This window comes from Temnothorax americanus, unplaced genomic scaffold (genome assembly GCF_048541705.1).
Source record: "Temnothorax americanus isolate GAGA-0224 unplaced genomic scaffold, ASM4854170v1 Scaffold8, whole genome shotgun sequence".
Lineage (NCBI taxonomy): Eukaryota > Metazoa > Arthropoda > Insecta > Hymenoptera > Formicidae > Temnothorax > Temnothorax americanus.
Genome location: NW_027509802.1, coordinates 2419633 through 2435810, shown reverse-complemented (window position 1 = coordinate 2435810; position 16178 = coordinate 2419633). Strand labels below are relative to the sequence as shown.

General features: G+C 43.8%; 2 protein-coding genes across 8 annotated transcripts in view; one reads left to right on the top strand and one right to left on the bottom strand.

Annotated features, from left to right (window-relative positions):
* LOC143907178 (uncharacterized) overlaps positions 1–16178 on the top strand; it is a 240418-nt gene that overhangs the window by 9164 nt on the left and 215076 nt on the right. The window lies entirely within an intron of this gene.
* Cut (homeobox protein, cut) overlaps positions 1–16178 on the bottom strand; it is a 139585-nt gene that overhangs the window by 104358 nt on the left and 19049 nt on the right. The window lies entirely within an intron of this gene.

Sequence of the window (16178 nt, the reverse complement as noted above, 5' to 3'; positions counted from 1 at the left end):
TCCGCGGGATCGTTCGAGCGAAGGAAGACACTCTCGAATTTCCAGTTTTCGCAATCAGGCCCGAAGATACGCGATCATGCCCCGGTAATGGCGGAGGTGCAGTGAGGCATAGATCCTTTCTGACCTCCGTGCCATAATCACGCGTCAGAATGCATCAGGCAGAATCCCCCTCCCGCCTCTCGACCTCCCTATATTTCCCCCCAAGCTTCCCCGTTCCCTCCTTTGCAGCTCCCCTCCCGCTTCTCCCGCAGTGGCTCTCTGCAGGGACTGCAGGCCACGTCCGTTCGCAGATGGTGTTTTAAACGCAGCCATGAACTTGAAGACGTTACCCGTCCTCCTACCCCTGCCGCCCCGCGTGCTCCCTTCCGTCGAGTCTCCCCTCGCATGGACATAATTCTCTCGACGATTTGTCTGTCGCATACTGCACGGCTCCGCAACGTGGGAATCGCCTTCTTTCACGGACGCGTCGAGTAACGTCAAGTTTATTCGCGGGCCTTCGGTAATCATACTGTGAGGTCTTTTTATTGCTATGTGTGAGATTGGTTGTAGAGGTAGGTAAGTAATAATACGATTTGAGAGAAAGGACGTAACTTGGATATACCGCGGGTACGATCGTTAGCGTGGAAAGAAAAACGGAAGACCATCGCTATAAAGTTTTTGAAAACATCGCTTTCGCTTTTACTACTCATAATTATATCGAGCATTTTCAACGCCGTTTAAATTCTCAGTATACATATTTGTAAAAGTTTTGCCGTCAACTTCAATCAGTAATTACATTCGATTGACTTATCGTAGCTGAAACAGTCATTGTTAGGTCGACGATTATTATAAATAGCGATACTATATCGGAGAAAAATACGCGCCACTTGATAGCGTGGTCATTGTTGAATTAAAGATAATTGATTCTTAGTATTGACAATCAAGATAAACGGTCATGTACGGAGCATTACATAGATTCTAATGTCGCGGTTTACCGCAATTTATTAATTCTATTATATACTGTGTTAAACAACAGTCGGCAAGAAATCGATGATCTCTCGTGCTTCTATTACGTTGCCATTTTAAAATCAACCTCATCAGTTCTGTCAAATTTAGAGCTAAAGATAAGTTTGGGATAACGCTGCCCGCGCACGCGACGTGCATTTCACATCTGCCCGTGAGCCGGGATTAGCATGTCCCTTAAAAGTGTCCCCCCCCCGTGTATTCTCGATGCATTGCGACGGGGGTGGACGGCGAGGACACGGTGACGCCGAAAATGGATCGCGGCAACGCGGATGACGCGACGGGTGTAAACGCACTCGCGCGAGGGAAACGCGTACGGATGATGTCGACGCGGCCGGCGATCTATATAAACGTTGAGCCGGACGCATATTGCTCGTTAACACACGGCCGGAGGATCACCGGTGAAGAACGGGTCTGAGGCCTCCCCTCGTTGCCGCTGATATATGCGTGCATACGCGTGTCTCGTGCGCTCTGTCTCGGAAAGCCGTTCCCCGTTCTGCGCATTGCCGAGATGAAGAAACGGACACTCGCGACGTGACGCCAAAAAACGAAGCGCATTAGCCCGCCGTATATATAAACGCCCGGAGGATACTAAACGGACATCGTTTCAGATGGCTGAAACCGAGCAAGAAATCACAGCCGATTACACAAATTGTCTCTTCTTGTAAATAACTTCATTTATCCCTCGATCTCCAATCTACCGTGCAATGGAATCTCGTGTGAGCGCGCGAATGTTTTGCCAGTACAAATGTTCATTTTACATCAATTTATAATTTCTAATTTCAATCCGAAGCAAAGTCCGATTTTTCCCGTCATAAGTTTCTTTTTCATCCGATTTCTCGTTCGCGATCGTCGTAAGATAACTGAAGTTGAATCCGGATGAACGCTCGGCTTGAGAAAAGTTACACCGTAACGGCAAGACAGTTGTCGGATGAACGCGGATGGTCCAACCGAAAGGAAAATTATTTAAAGTGAAAAAACTGCTCCCAAGGAGCCCTTGACATCGCGAGCAGCGATGATAGGAACTGGAACTTCGAGTGGGGAAAACCACTTCAAAGCCGCAGGCGCTAATTGGATTTACAACGAGTCAGTCCTTGGGACGTTCGTGGACGAAGTTTCGAGTAGCTGCAGAGGGCCGGCGAGAAATTTCTGCCAGCGTATATGTATATACGTGCGTACGTGTAGATGTATTTTTTTTCTCTGGTGGAGAGAGAGGAGGAGATGCCTGATAAGTCGCCGGCCAAATGAACCACGGTGATGACTTTTCTCTCGTTTTCACTCTTTTTCGCAACTGCACTTTTGTCGAGTCGTTTTTTCGTTTCTGAAATTCATTGAAGTTTCACGCCGTATTTGATATTACGAAATAGAGATTTATTATTATGAGCTGGAAACGATGAGAAACGACGTTGTTAATAATTATATTTTGCAAATGAGTATCAGCGTTTTATGTTTTCTCGAAAATGGCACAAGAGATTCGTATCTGCGCGCGTTCGCGCGCTCATATTTAATAGGGAATATTCAATTTAATTCAAAGATAACGTGTAATCGAAAACGAAGATATAACCTTGACTTTACAAGTATAAGAAGTGTAGATACGTTTTCTCGGATCGTTCCGTCCGATAGGGATCAACAAAAGTCCGAAGACCCAGCGGAGGATATAATCAGCTCCGATTTATTTCAAGAGTCCGGCTCGCTCTGACGATTCGATCGTTAGCGCGTACGCGTCACATTCGACGCTAATTGAAGCGAGAGAGCCGAAGCGGCAATTAAATGATCTAAAACTAGCAAAGAGATTAATCACGGCGTCGCCTGCTTACCGGCGGTAATTAGAAAAATCCGCTCATTAGGCGCTCCAATTAAAAAGAGTCGCCGACGCGCGCTTCCGTTTGTGGAATAGCGCGAAACATGAGAATCGAATTGATTCGTCGCTTAAAGCGCGCACCGGTAAGAACCCTCCTCGCATTCCGTTCTGGGCTTTCACACGCGCGCGCGCGCGCACAGGCTTCGTCGGTCGTCTCCTCAGGGCCATCGGCATCGGTGGCTGCACGCATACACGACGATCGCGCCGTGAAAGCGGGCATTAGGTATGCATTCGTATTAGCGCGCGAACCTTTTACCCCCGTTCGCGAGTAATACAAAGGCCGATCCATAAAACATAAAACGCGAGAGGCGAAGGAACCTATATATTATCGGATAGCCACATTTGTACGCGCGTATTGTACGCATGTGTATATGCGCGTGTGCGAAGGAAGAGAGAGAGAAAGAGAGAAGTAAAGTTCGGTTCGGTCTCGGGTGGAACCAGTTTCGGGGGACCAATTCTTTTTTTCAATACCGCTCTTCCTCATCGTCGTTACGCGCCCAGTATCCTCGCGTACGTTCGCGCGATTTGCATAGACCCAGTCGCGCCGATCTGCATATCGGGTGTCGTTAAAATTAGGCGTGGGGCACCGTGGGGCACCCCTGGTATTCCTCCCATGGTCTTCCCCTCCTCGAATCCTACGGGGAAAAGACCAGCCCTTCAATCGCAAACACAGCGATTGGACGGATTGCCGAATTCGTGTGACCCGCGATAGCTGTTAAATTGTGATTTCTGCGACAAAGAGAGAGAGAGAGGGGGGCACCAGGCAAATGGTATTAATGGTAAGCACCACGGTTCTCAAGCTCTGCCTATACCTAGTGCTGTAAGGGTGAAATTTAACACATGATCTACGCTTGATAGATCGTATACGTACCGGTTTCTTAGAAAATACGTTGCAAGCTCAAGTATCATTTGATCGAAGTAAATCACATAAAATGAATCGGGAGCCCTTCAAATTTCTCGTGCTTGTACAACAGATGATTACGTATATAGAAAATGTATTGATTTAATACGTTATTAATACGATAAGAATATCGTATTGACAAAGATCCAACTATGTAATAGTCGAGAGTTTCTACTCTCACCATAACAGTTGATGGTTAAGTCAGGATTCCCGAGCGAAGTGTCAAAATATTTCTTCTACATCCATATCAAGTACGCGACGACGATTAATAACAAGAGGGCCGTGTGCGTATACACACGTGTTTGCGTTTCCTTGGAAAGTCCCGCACGTGCTTCGCGCAAAGATCTAAGTCGTCGACGGGGATACTCTCTACGAACAAGCTGAGACAGGCAGCAGTATCAATTACTGTCGTCCAACATTGTAATCCAGATATGTAGACGCCATTTACCCAGAGTATTTCCAGTACGTCCAATTGCGAATTTATTTAATCCCTTTTGAATGAGGACCCGCCTCCTTTGTCCGCCTTCCTCGAGTCACTCGTTTACAACCGGAAGCGGGCCGCTGCTCGCTCGTATAATATCTGCCGCCCGAGAGACATTGTATCTAGAAGTACTACGATTGAAATGAATGGCTACACGTGCTATTCGCCTCATCGCGTGTTATTTCGAGCTTCCTTGATGGTTCGGACTAGGTCGGCAACCCTCTCTTTCTCTCTCTCTCTCTCCTCTCTATTCCTTTCCCATCGTCTCGTTCTCGTGTCCTCCTCCGATCGAGGGGCGACAAAACCCCGCACCTCGTTCCACCTCCCCGCGTCGTACCGGTTTTATGCGTTTCGGAAGCTGAAGAAACAAGAAGAGCGGATCCCCGATCGAGCGTCGTTAAGATAAGACGCGCCGCGACGCCCGTATACCGCCGGAAACACTCTCTCGCGCGTGCGCGCGCGACAGAAGGAGAGGGAGAGAGGAGCGGCACAAGATCGTGGACCCCGAAAGTCATTAGGACTGTAAGCTCGGATGACGTTATACACGATTGTATACACGGTCAATACGCAACCTCCTTCCCTTTTCTTATCTTCACTTATCTAACGCCTCCTCGACAGAAATAAAATATGCGACAATTTCTGTCATTACTGTCATGCACGCACTAATAATTAATTTATAAGATTTACAACACGTTTTTAAGAACTTGTAGAAAATTCTAAAGATTGCTCAAAATCTAAAAATCTTATAAGATCTGTATATCACGGTCAATAAATAAATCTATCGTATGATATATCGAAAGTGCTCGTGTCATTGCGTACGCAGGATGAATTAAAATTGTAATCGGAGAATCAGATCGGTTTCGATTTCATCAGTTTTAAGGAGGTACAAAGGAGGTATCGTCTGGTTTTAGTAGACGGTTTATCGAAGAGCACAATTTGCACGGGTATTCGGTTATCGCGTGCAAGAGGCTTCGTGGTTTTTTAATAAAAGACGCGCATCCGTCTCGAGCGTAATTACGAGACGTCGACACGGTTACACGCGCGAGAGGTCCGTCTAATGATCGTATGCGTGCGGGGAGACCGCATGCCAGTGAAAATTAACCAAACAAATGTATCCCTCATCTCTATATGCAACGTCGTTTTCGTTTTACGCCTTATTTGAAATTTACACGATCCTCTAGTAAGAATCTGTGCTATCAATTTTCAGTCTTATGGCTGTCATGTAACAGCAATAGAAATCGGTGTAATCCATGTTATGCACACAGGCATAACTGCTCGTTACACACACGTATTTATATAAATAAATCAAAACGGCGTGCCAGTGCGACCACCAAATGCTGTCAATCAGACAATTGAATCGTTATCGAGTATTGGATTTGATTAACGAATAAATCACAATGATGGAAACAGAGAGAAGAAATATAACTAAATGGGCCAACTATATTAACAGTTTGTAATAATAATTTTATACATATATGTATGCATGTACGTATGTATGTATGTATGTGTGTGCATGGGTGAGTTTGTTTAACAAATTTCAAAGTTCAGAGTTTATTGTAACAAATCAACAAATTGCGTTATCGTAATAATTACTTGAATTATTTTCAAATATCAATATTAACCGAAAATCGTTAGATAATCTTTCTTCAAAAGGAAGCGAGAATAGCGAGATTCGCGGTCTGCGGAATTATATTCGTGCCCCAAAAAACCATTAGCGTCTCCTCCAAAAGTTAACACATCCTTTCCGATTCCCGTTTACCGGACACCTCGACGCCGCTGATGAGTCCGCTCGAGGGAGCCGTTAGAAACCATTGTTTCAGGTCATTATGATGAGCGACAGTGGGCCATGGCACACCGTGCATACGTGTCACGCATATACCTAAACGCGGCGCGTGATGCGAGCGCATTACCGTAATGGCGTATCCGCTACCATGGATCACATTATGCCGGGGAGTTACCGCTATTTTCGCGCAGCCACGCTTTTGTGCTCTTTCGGTGCGCGTCGAGTGGCGCCGCCGATCATCGCCGCGCGGCGAAAACGCCGCGAAAACGAGCGGCATCCGGCCGCTTAACGGGATTTATTATGCGCCGCAGGAAAAATGAGGGTTGCTTTCTTACAGCGCGGATTGTTTTTAAGCCGCCTGACTGAGCCTAACGGTGACGCCTTAATTGTATCGACTCGCGGGGATCACGCTACAGCATGCGCGAATGTGCAGCCGTAACGGAGCGCATTATGATAACGAGGTGAGACGACGAGGTGATCGTAAATTAATCTTTGCTTAGAAATAGGAAAGAAAGGAGTTCTATAATAACTATGCGTGAAGATTTCAAAGTCTATTGGATTCTAATAGATTCGGATTATACTGAGATAAAAAATACCCGCTATAATCATTAATAATATACTATAATTAGTATTTTACTGTGATTTTTTTTTTAAGGCAAGCATGTATGCAAATGCGTTAATGTTTTAGAAAGAGGAGATATATACGTCTTCGACTCTATTTTTCAAAGGATTATTTGCAATGTTACTTTCTGGATTTCCCCGAATTAATTCGTACGGCGCGATCGCGCGGTGCGTCGACATCGAGAATTTAGCATGGAAATGCGCCGGTTGGTGCCGCGGCGCCCAACGGAAGCACGGTTCAGGTGTTACTTATATCCCTTATCACCATCTGACGGACGTTGGGACCCGACGAGACGCCGCGTGGCCCATTGTCCACGTCCGAAACGGACGGTACAAGGTCGTATAAATATCAACCGGCCATATCGCACGTGTGTATCGGCAATTCGCGCGTAACCAACACCCGGTCACCTCCTCCTCCTCCCCCCTTACACAGTACGGCACCCCACCCTCTCTCTCCCTTTAGCTCCTTCGAAAGGAGTCCTCTTCAAGCGGTTCGTGCCTCTTTTACGAGCGCATTTGCATCGCCGACTATACATATAAGACAGAGAACACGTTACGGCGAAACACGACGAAAACTGGAGATAATCGGTGAAGAGAACGAAGGAAAAAGAAGCGGAGTAACAAACGTGCGAGCAGCGTTGCTTAATAACCCATACTCGTCAATTCGCGCACGCCGCGAATGCATGCGCGGAAAATCCTGCTTCGATGCATGGTGAAACTTTATAAGAATAAAAAAACCTCGTAAAATATGAAGTGTGTAATTTTGCGTAACAATAACGTTACCGTGTATTCGCAAAATTTTATATTACAATATTTATATAATATCATAAATTATTTATACAAAAATATATGAGTAATGTAATACTAATTTTGAAAAAAAAGCGTTAAGTCGAAGATGGAATGTTCGAGTAAAAGATTTCGATGAAAGTTAGCAATGTGAAAAGGATTAATTTGAAAAAACTTGATATCTCGAGGCAAAGAAAATCAATTATTAAAATCGCATTGAGCGATATCGAAACAACCGTGTGGTAAACGCACGCACATTGTAGATACGTTTATAGATAGAAACCGTATCGTTGCAATCGGCACACCGATTCTCTACTCGGCTGCGTGTATTACGAGCGACTCGAGCGTGCAACGCGTACGTAATTTTCGTTGATTCTAATTGCAATGAGTTACAACTAGAAAGCGCTCTAATTGAAAGCATTTCGTAAAAGGCGATGGCGTAAAGTTTCGCGCATCTTTGTGCGCCGTGTGATTTTCCGGCTTGATGCGGCGATTCTGGCCGCGAATCGAAATCAAAGTCGGGGAAACGCTTTCGCAAGGAAAGTCTAAATGGTTATCGTACGGTATAATCTTTAAACCTCTAATTGCAATTATAGCAGAAGTCGCGTACCCCCCCCCCCTCCCTGAACTAAAGTCGTTGAACATCACAACGCTCGGTACAGTTTAGGCAATTGACAATGCAAATAGATTTCATAATATTGCTTCAGGATTAATTTCAAATGTACTTTCGTAAAGAGTTTAATTCTAAATGTGATATCATTAAAATAAAGTGTTCGATATTAGAAATCGGTTGTGATTAATGACGATTTTCCGCATTGCTTTCCATTCGGGAGACTCCTGCTTGAAACTTGATAGGGGTCTCGCGCGAAATGCGCCATGTAATTCGAGCTACAAAAAAAATGCCATCCTGACGCGAATCCGGAAACTCGAGAACGCGCGCGCAGTAAACGCGACACGTTTTGCGTGGCGCGGTCGTTCGTATTGGATTAGTTTTCTATTCGATTGGTCTCAATGCAACACTTCCGCGGAGAATCGGAGGCGCGCGAGCGGGCCGGTGCAGCGAGCGGGCGGATACACAGAGGGAGTCGGAACGAGAGAGCTACTTACGGCCGCACGCAAGTATCCGCTTAATAATACTCGATTCTGCTAGGTATAACATACACATGCACAGGCGCGCACAGACGCATACATAAACACACGAGTGAGCACATGCGGTACGCGTATGTATACGTACGCACCCGGCCGGGCCGTCTCTATTTCTCGTACGCGCCCCTGTATATATGTACTCAGTGGTGTACTTATGCGTACTTAGTGTATACTCACGCCGATGCACAGATAACTTCGGTGAAGGGAGGTGGAGAGGCTCGGTGAACACCGAAGTGTTCGAAAATCGCTTTGCTTTACGAGCGTTTACACGAGCAGTCGCGTCGCCGCGTAAAGAAGGAGAGAATAAGAGAGATTTCGCGTAGGGGTATTTACGCGCGCATCTTCTCCGTTTTCTTCTTCTCAGAGAAATTGGTTCCGATAATCGGAATTCGAGAGTGAATGAGCCGAATAGAAGAAATCGTTAATATATATCTTAAAGAAACGAGCAATATCAAAAATTGTGATGCATCGTTATAAAATTTTAAATGTTTATGACGTGAACTCGGAGTTACCGCGATACAATTTAAAGTAGGCATCCGTAAATGGAGCTAAATTAAATTTGTTTACTCAATTGGCATGCACGGGATCGGTCGCACCGGGCGCAAAGAAAGTTTGCACGAATTCGTTCATTTGGAAACCAGATAGACCCCTGCGATACGCGCGGAGCAAGACAGAAATTCGATATAACACGATCGTCGTGGCATGCCGCCGGTCGTTATCGATTGCCGGTGCATTTTGCAAGTAACGCCCATCGTGCCGCGATAAATTTTCGCGGGCACGTAAGTATGTCTGCGAATCACGTGATCGCATGCGGCGTTTGCTTTGTGAAAAAGAAGAAACTACGGGCGCTATAAGCGCGATTGCGCGATACCGCGATAAATTTTACACCGCCGCGCCGCGTCTGCATCGCGATTCGCGATGCTCCGAAGATTCGCCCGAAGATACGCCGAACTATGCTTTATCTCGCATCACGCATCGCGCATATATCTACCGGATCGGATGACGCAGGTGGATTTAACATAGGAAAAATAATGAGGCTCAATACACGCTGTAACGCGATTGCGCCGTGAGATCCGCCACTAGTGTCTCAATAAATATTGCATGCAGTCGAGGTCGATGTATTAATTATTACGATTCTCGATGGATTGCCGCAACAGAAATATTCCGATAAAGCGGTTACGGCGCGCAAATTCATGTATCTATGTATACAGCGTATACCGAAGCGCGATCAACACTATCACGTTTTCTTCAGTATTTTCGATCAAGTTAAATATTCATTCGAAAAGTTCATGCTAAAGATAGGAGGAAATTTCGAAGTCGATAGTGGTGTGTACGTCCATCAAATTTCAAAAGATTTATTAAAGATTTGACAATTTCGTAACATTATTCCAAATATAATTTATGTTAATATTTAATGTACATGCGCAATGGCATATCACGTATGCGAATATAAAGAATCGAAGGCAAATGCACTGATGTGCAGCTGAGGCCAGTTGTTTTTCAAAACGCCGTTTTTTGCTTTATCCGTAGTAAAAATATTTAAGTAAAAGTATTTAGTGCAGCCAGCAGAGATGTTACTTACTAATGAAAGGTGTTCATCTATCATAGGCACAACGATAAAGAACAGGTATGCGGTAAAAATTTGTAGCAAACCAGGGTAGTTTCGGTAAACGTTCCTCGAATCGTTCCCCTCGAAGACCGCGATCACAGGGAAAAGCGCTTACCGGGACATAAACAGCGCAGTGTGCAAGGGAAGTGGCGGCATTAAGCTTTCACAAATCGCAGTGCAAGATCTAACTCGAGTAAACTCGTAAAATTGCGAGATGGCACCTCGGTCGACTCGCCAAGACGTTCGTCTCGGTGAAATGTTCATCAACCTCGAGGAAGAACAATTGTCACGGTAAAGTCTATTTCGCCGTTTGTCACGTTATTATTAGAATTTACAGAATTATTTCAGTCTCTATACACTCGGATATTATAGAAACCGAAAAATAATTTATTACTTAAAGATTAATAATTATTTTCAATCTTTAAATAAATTTCATAAATTTAACTCTCTTTCTTTTATGTGAAAAAAACAGCATTAAGAAAATCGATAAAAAAATAAATAGTAAAATACACTATATACAGTACGATTTGTAGCGAGACTGTCGTTATCAATAATTTAATTGCTAGCGCATATTTCATGCAAGATAGGAAACTAAAAAAAATTACTTCTCGCAGACACATTGCAGCCTCATAATTAATTCTAAAAATATAATTGCTATTTTACGATATTTAAATGGTTTTGAAATGCCGAGAGAAAAGACCAGACGCACTAACGTTGCCTAATAGATTTCCCACGTGTCATCGTGTTGTCAACAGCAGACGGTTAATCCTGTCTCCGTGCACGGTGACCAGTGGTTTCCATGAATGAGTATCCGCAACGTGACTTTCCCCGCACACTCGAGCGTAAAACGTTCTTCGCGATCACCGAGTGTAACTTTCGGCGCGATCGAGCGCGGATCTTTTCCCGACGATCGAGAGCGAGAGCATCGACCGATTTCGTAGATACACTTTTAATACGATCGCGCTTACGATCCGGTCCTATAAAGTGGTGACGCAACGGGCGAACGGGACCCCAATAGGTCGAGATGAGAGCCATTGTATAGCAATCTTATAATTTAGACAATCACCGATCAATTGAATGGGCCTTTACTACTGCTATACATGCAACGACCGTACACCGGCGAGAGTGAATGATGAATGAATGAAGGGACAAGACCGAATGAATGGACAGATAGTTGGCTCCGCTTAAACGTTCGTAAATAACCGGCCGCTTCATTCAATTACTTTCAATCGCTTCGAGCCAATAGATACAATTTAGAAAAAAAGGGATCCCCGAGTGCGAGCGCGCCTTACCACTATATGCACTTGTTCGCCATACTGAGAGTATACAGTATCACAAAAACGGAGTAAAAGTCCGACTAGGTTCAATCTAATCACTTGCAAATGTAAAATTTATTTTTTAAATCAACGATTATGATTTTTTTTATACTTACTGATATTTTGTGAGAAATATAGAAAATTTGACAACATTGTAAATTGACAGTTTTTCCAAATAAATTAATCAAACATTGGTCCTCCATCTTCAACCTGCATCACGTCTGTATATCAATTTTTATAATTAACTTGCGCTAACTTGAACGCGTTTGCGGAGTTACGGTCGGTCATTTCGAACTGTAATGGAGCCGCGGTCAAAAAGAAAGGTAGCTAGGTAACTCACCCGAGAGGACATTTCACTACGTGCGCGCGCGCGCGCGCTAATCCTTGGAAACAGGCTTAATTACAGTCGCGTCCGAAACAGGATAATGGGCCGGGCGCGTATATGGCTGTCTCGTGTCCGGCTAACTAGCGTCAGCTCGCCAAATCGGTTTATCGTTCGGCGAAAAGTTCCTTCAATTCTAACTGACTCCGTCTGCTTGCGATACCCAGTCTCACCGAAGTTCTCTACATTAGGCACTTGCGTATTACACCTGCAGTAGCGCAAGTCCGATGTCGCGCCAACTTGCGGCCATTAATTAACATTCTCTCCTATCGCTCACGAAAGTACATTATACGACTTCCAGTTAAATGATTTAACTTTAATCCAGTAGACGGTCATTGTTAACTCTATACAGCAGCGCATTTTGCCTATACTGTATACGATCTCTCCGTGCACTAATTTCTGTTGCATGTCCATAATAATCATTTAAAATGATTAATTAGATATACGGAACAGAGGCAGAAAGAAAATCTATTTTGTCAATTAATTATGTTTACTTTGCGTAATAATAACACAGCTGCAAGAATTAATTAAAGATATAACTGCGTTTTCTGGGTTTTTGTAGGAAAATCAGGACTTCGAGAGATAATAAGTTACATCAATACGAACGGAACATGAAACATGATGTTTACGTAAACAAGTGCATAGTGACGCAATTGCATAATACAATTCCATCATCAAACCGTGGCTAGAACAGATGAAAAAAAAGTTATCTGCATCAGTTACCGCGCGTGCATCGCATTAACAGCGCGTCGGCGCTTATGTCATGCATTATATGGCGCTTTGCCATCAGATAAGACATTAAATATTGATTATCAATAATTTTGATGGCGTTATCCAAGTTCGAACGATAAAAGTATCGAAGCTATTTTTAATGAAGAACATCTCGGAATACCTTCAGGCGAAAAAACGTTGAGTAAAAATCGTCGCTGTGAGTTAAACCAAAAGAAGCGACTATTGTCGCAATGACAATGCACCGTCGTTAATATCTCGCTAGCGTGTACAGGCTCGTCCGATGGATCTCAATTATATGTTAGGCATTAGCTGAGCACATTTGCCCGCGTACTCACTAGCGCGAAGTGTGAGTCTTATTCGTATCGTTTGCTCGAGCTTTCGCGGCTTTGTTATCGCGGCGATCGAGCGAGGAAAATCTGGAAACGCGAAAGATCGAAAGGCCGTCTCGTGGCCCGCGTCGTGTCGACTTAATGGACGCCGATCAGCGGGGGCTCTGGCCTTAGCTTGTCACACGGCCGCGAAACCTGCCGCTCACCACGTCACGTCCGGATGAATTTACATGCATAAAACGAGACGGCTGGGGCTCGGCGATTGTCGATAGCGGGTTTCCTTTTCCACCGATGACCGGATCCGGCTCGTGATCCTGTAGTAGAGGATCAAATCGACCTCGATGATTAGCACAGCCCACAATGACCCCACCATTGCGCGCATTGACGTGCGTGCGTGCGGCGCGTTGTAGCAAACGTTCGACAGAAGAAGACCGACGCGAATCTTTCGAGACGTTCGCAGGGTCGAAGACCGTCGCGAATAAAAACCGCTTTCATGTATCTATTATCCATAAATGTAAAAGTCCACATTTGGATAACGCGATATTCGATACGTCTCTCCTTCGTATGTTGCGACAAATAATAGATAGTCATCGACCTTATTTTATATCGCTCTCCCTCTCCTTCTATACCATTTCGCGAAGTGATTCGATATATGATTGCCCTATTCATTTCATGTCAATGCTTGGTCATAAATTTATTATATCAATTGCTCCGACCAAACAATTGAATTGTATCTTTCCAGAGCACATTAGAACTATATATTATACTATATACTTTATGTTCGTAGTGCAATAAACCATATTACATATGAAATATTTTTTGCAAATGCTCACGCGATTATTCGAACGCTGCAAGCACAATACGAACCTTTCTCACCGAAACACGTTTTACTTTAATATTAAATATGTAATTATATTTCTATATAAATCGTTTGAAACTAGACCGTACATAAATTAAAGATTTCATCTGAAAACCAAATTTATTTCTTGGTCAACGTCAATAATAACGCGCATATTTTATTCGTTTCGATCGCATAGTTCCGAATATAGCTTAATTATGAAAAGTCGATCCCGAATATTTACTTGCGAATTGCCGCGGCAATTTTGTGGAGAGAACGAATGGACCATATAGCCCATGTCGGCCAGCTGTCGCCGGCGTGCTATCAGAGGCGAGAGGAAAGCTGGGTGTTTGCCCGCGACCAACTTCCGGCTGCTTATCAAATGCTCTTCCGTTCGACCGTTCGTTTCGGGTATTCAATTGTGGACCCGCAATTGCGTATTCCGCGCGAGGTCCAGTTGTTTTACACGATTTACTGCGCGCCGGTAAATACATAACGTGCCCGGCGTTACGGAAGTGATCTTCTGCGGATTGTCGGAATCTAACAAGTTCAAGCATTATGTCGCAGCACTTGAAAACATGACGGTTGGTTAAAAAATAAAAAAAATACGAAACACATTTATCGTCGTTGCTTGAAGTTTTTTCGTGTTTAAGGCCCAAACAGAATCGTTAATATTCGGATGATGATCAATGAAATATTCATTTTAGCTTATTCAACCTAGTAACATCTATCAAAAACTATTTAAAGACTTTCAGTATCCATTTAATCAATAATTAAATAAAGGAGTCTCATATCATTTTGCTGATAAATTTGCCAAACGGAGTCACAGGTGCATCGCATATTATGGTCGTGCATGATTAATTAATTAATTAATAATAGAGTGAGGTAGAAAATAGCGTTCAATGAACATATGGCGTCGTGCATGCTAATTAAACGTAATCGCGGGAAAAATAAAATATAGAGTAATACCATGTTCCTTGCTAATTATACACCACTTAGAAAAATGAATTAAGGGTTAAGGGTGTACGAGTGAAATGAGGTGGAAATATGGCATGTAACAGGTTCGCTTGTTCCGCGAGCGCTTGTATTCGTCTGTTATGGCAATCTCCCGTAAATTATGTTTCCCAGGTAATTGCTCGCTCGCTGAACTCCTCGAGTCAGCGACGAGCATCCCCCTCCCCCTCTCTCTCCCTGTCTCTCTCTTCTTCTTTTGGCCGTTTTACCCACCATCTTTCTCCCTCGCGTTTACCCGCTCGTCCGCGTCTACTTCGCATGTCTAATAATCATGTAAAGCAGCTCCGGTTATCTGTCTGCAATAATTGCACATTGTCGAACGTAAATTCATGCGTGCATCGCGCGCCTGCGTCGGTAAACGGACAATGTGAAGGCGTGCAAGAACGCAGACGTGGTGCCTCCCTCCTGCGACGCCCTCCGTCGTCGTTGCCATCGTGACGTCGACGTCGGGAAGAAGGAATAAGACGTCGGATTTTTTTTCGCGGTGATCGTAAATTCCGCGCGCGTAAATAAACCGCCGATATTAGTCACTGTTCCTCTCTGTGTGGGCCTCTGATGTCGTTCATTTCGATCGGCTGAACCATTAAATTCTGAATTATAGTTCTTTGACCTTTTTTTATTTCGTGATTATTTGATCGTTTGACGATTTACTTAGGTCTGTAGATATTTACAAAAATTCACTAAAATAATATTTACAAAATTTTTAAACACTGGAAAACATTATATTATAAAAAATATATAATATAGAGGAACATGAGAGAGAATTCACGAGAATGCGTGAAAAAAAATCGAAATTTTTTCAACTTTTAAATGTTTATATAAATGTTTATGATGGATAAGATAGTTATAACAAAGAAAAGCTGCATTCCGATATTCACTGTGTCAGTACTAAAAATCTATAATATATTTAACGTATACTATATATAGATTTTCAGTACTGACAGTTGCTGATAGTAAATATCGGAACGCAGTCTAAAATTAGCAGAGATACACTATCAAGAATGAAATCAATTATTCGCGCGCTTAATAAATCGATTTGAGGTAATTCCTATCCTGTATGCGGAATGTTATTAGGATATTGAACAGAACATGCGGTGCGAAAACTTTTGCGAGGCGCGAAATCGAATCCGCCGAGTAAATTAGTCCAGGCGCAATGATCGCGCAGTTATTGCTCCCTTAAATCAGACGCGGCCGAATACGAGATACCGTTTGCGGCCAAAGTTTATTTAGCCTCGCTTTACGGCTCACTCCGAATTCACTTAAGCCCGAATCGCTGCAGGAATCGCCACGATGTCGTCCCATGCGATTCGGAATTTTGGAACCGCTCCAAGCGACCTTTGAATTGTTTTCGGAAGCGGGAAGGAGCAGGGGGGAAAG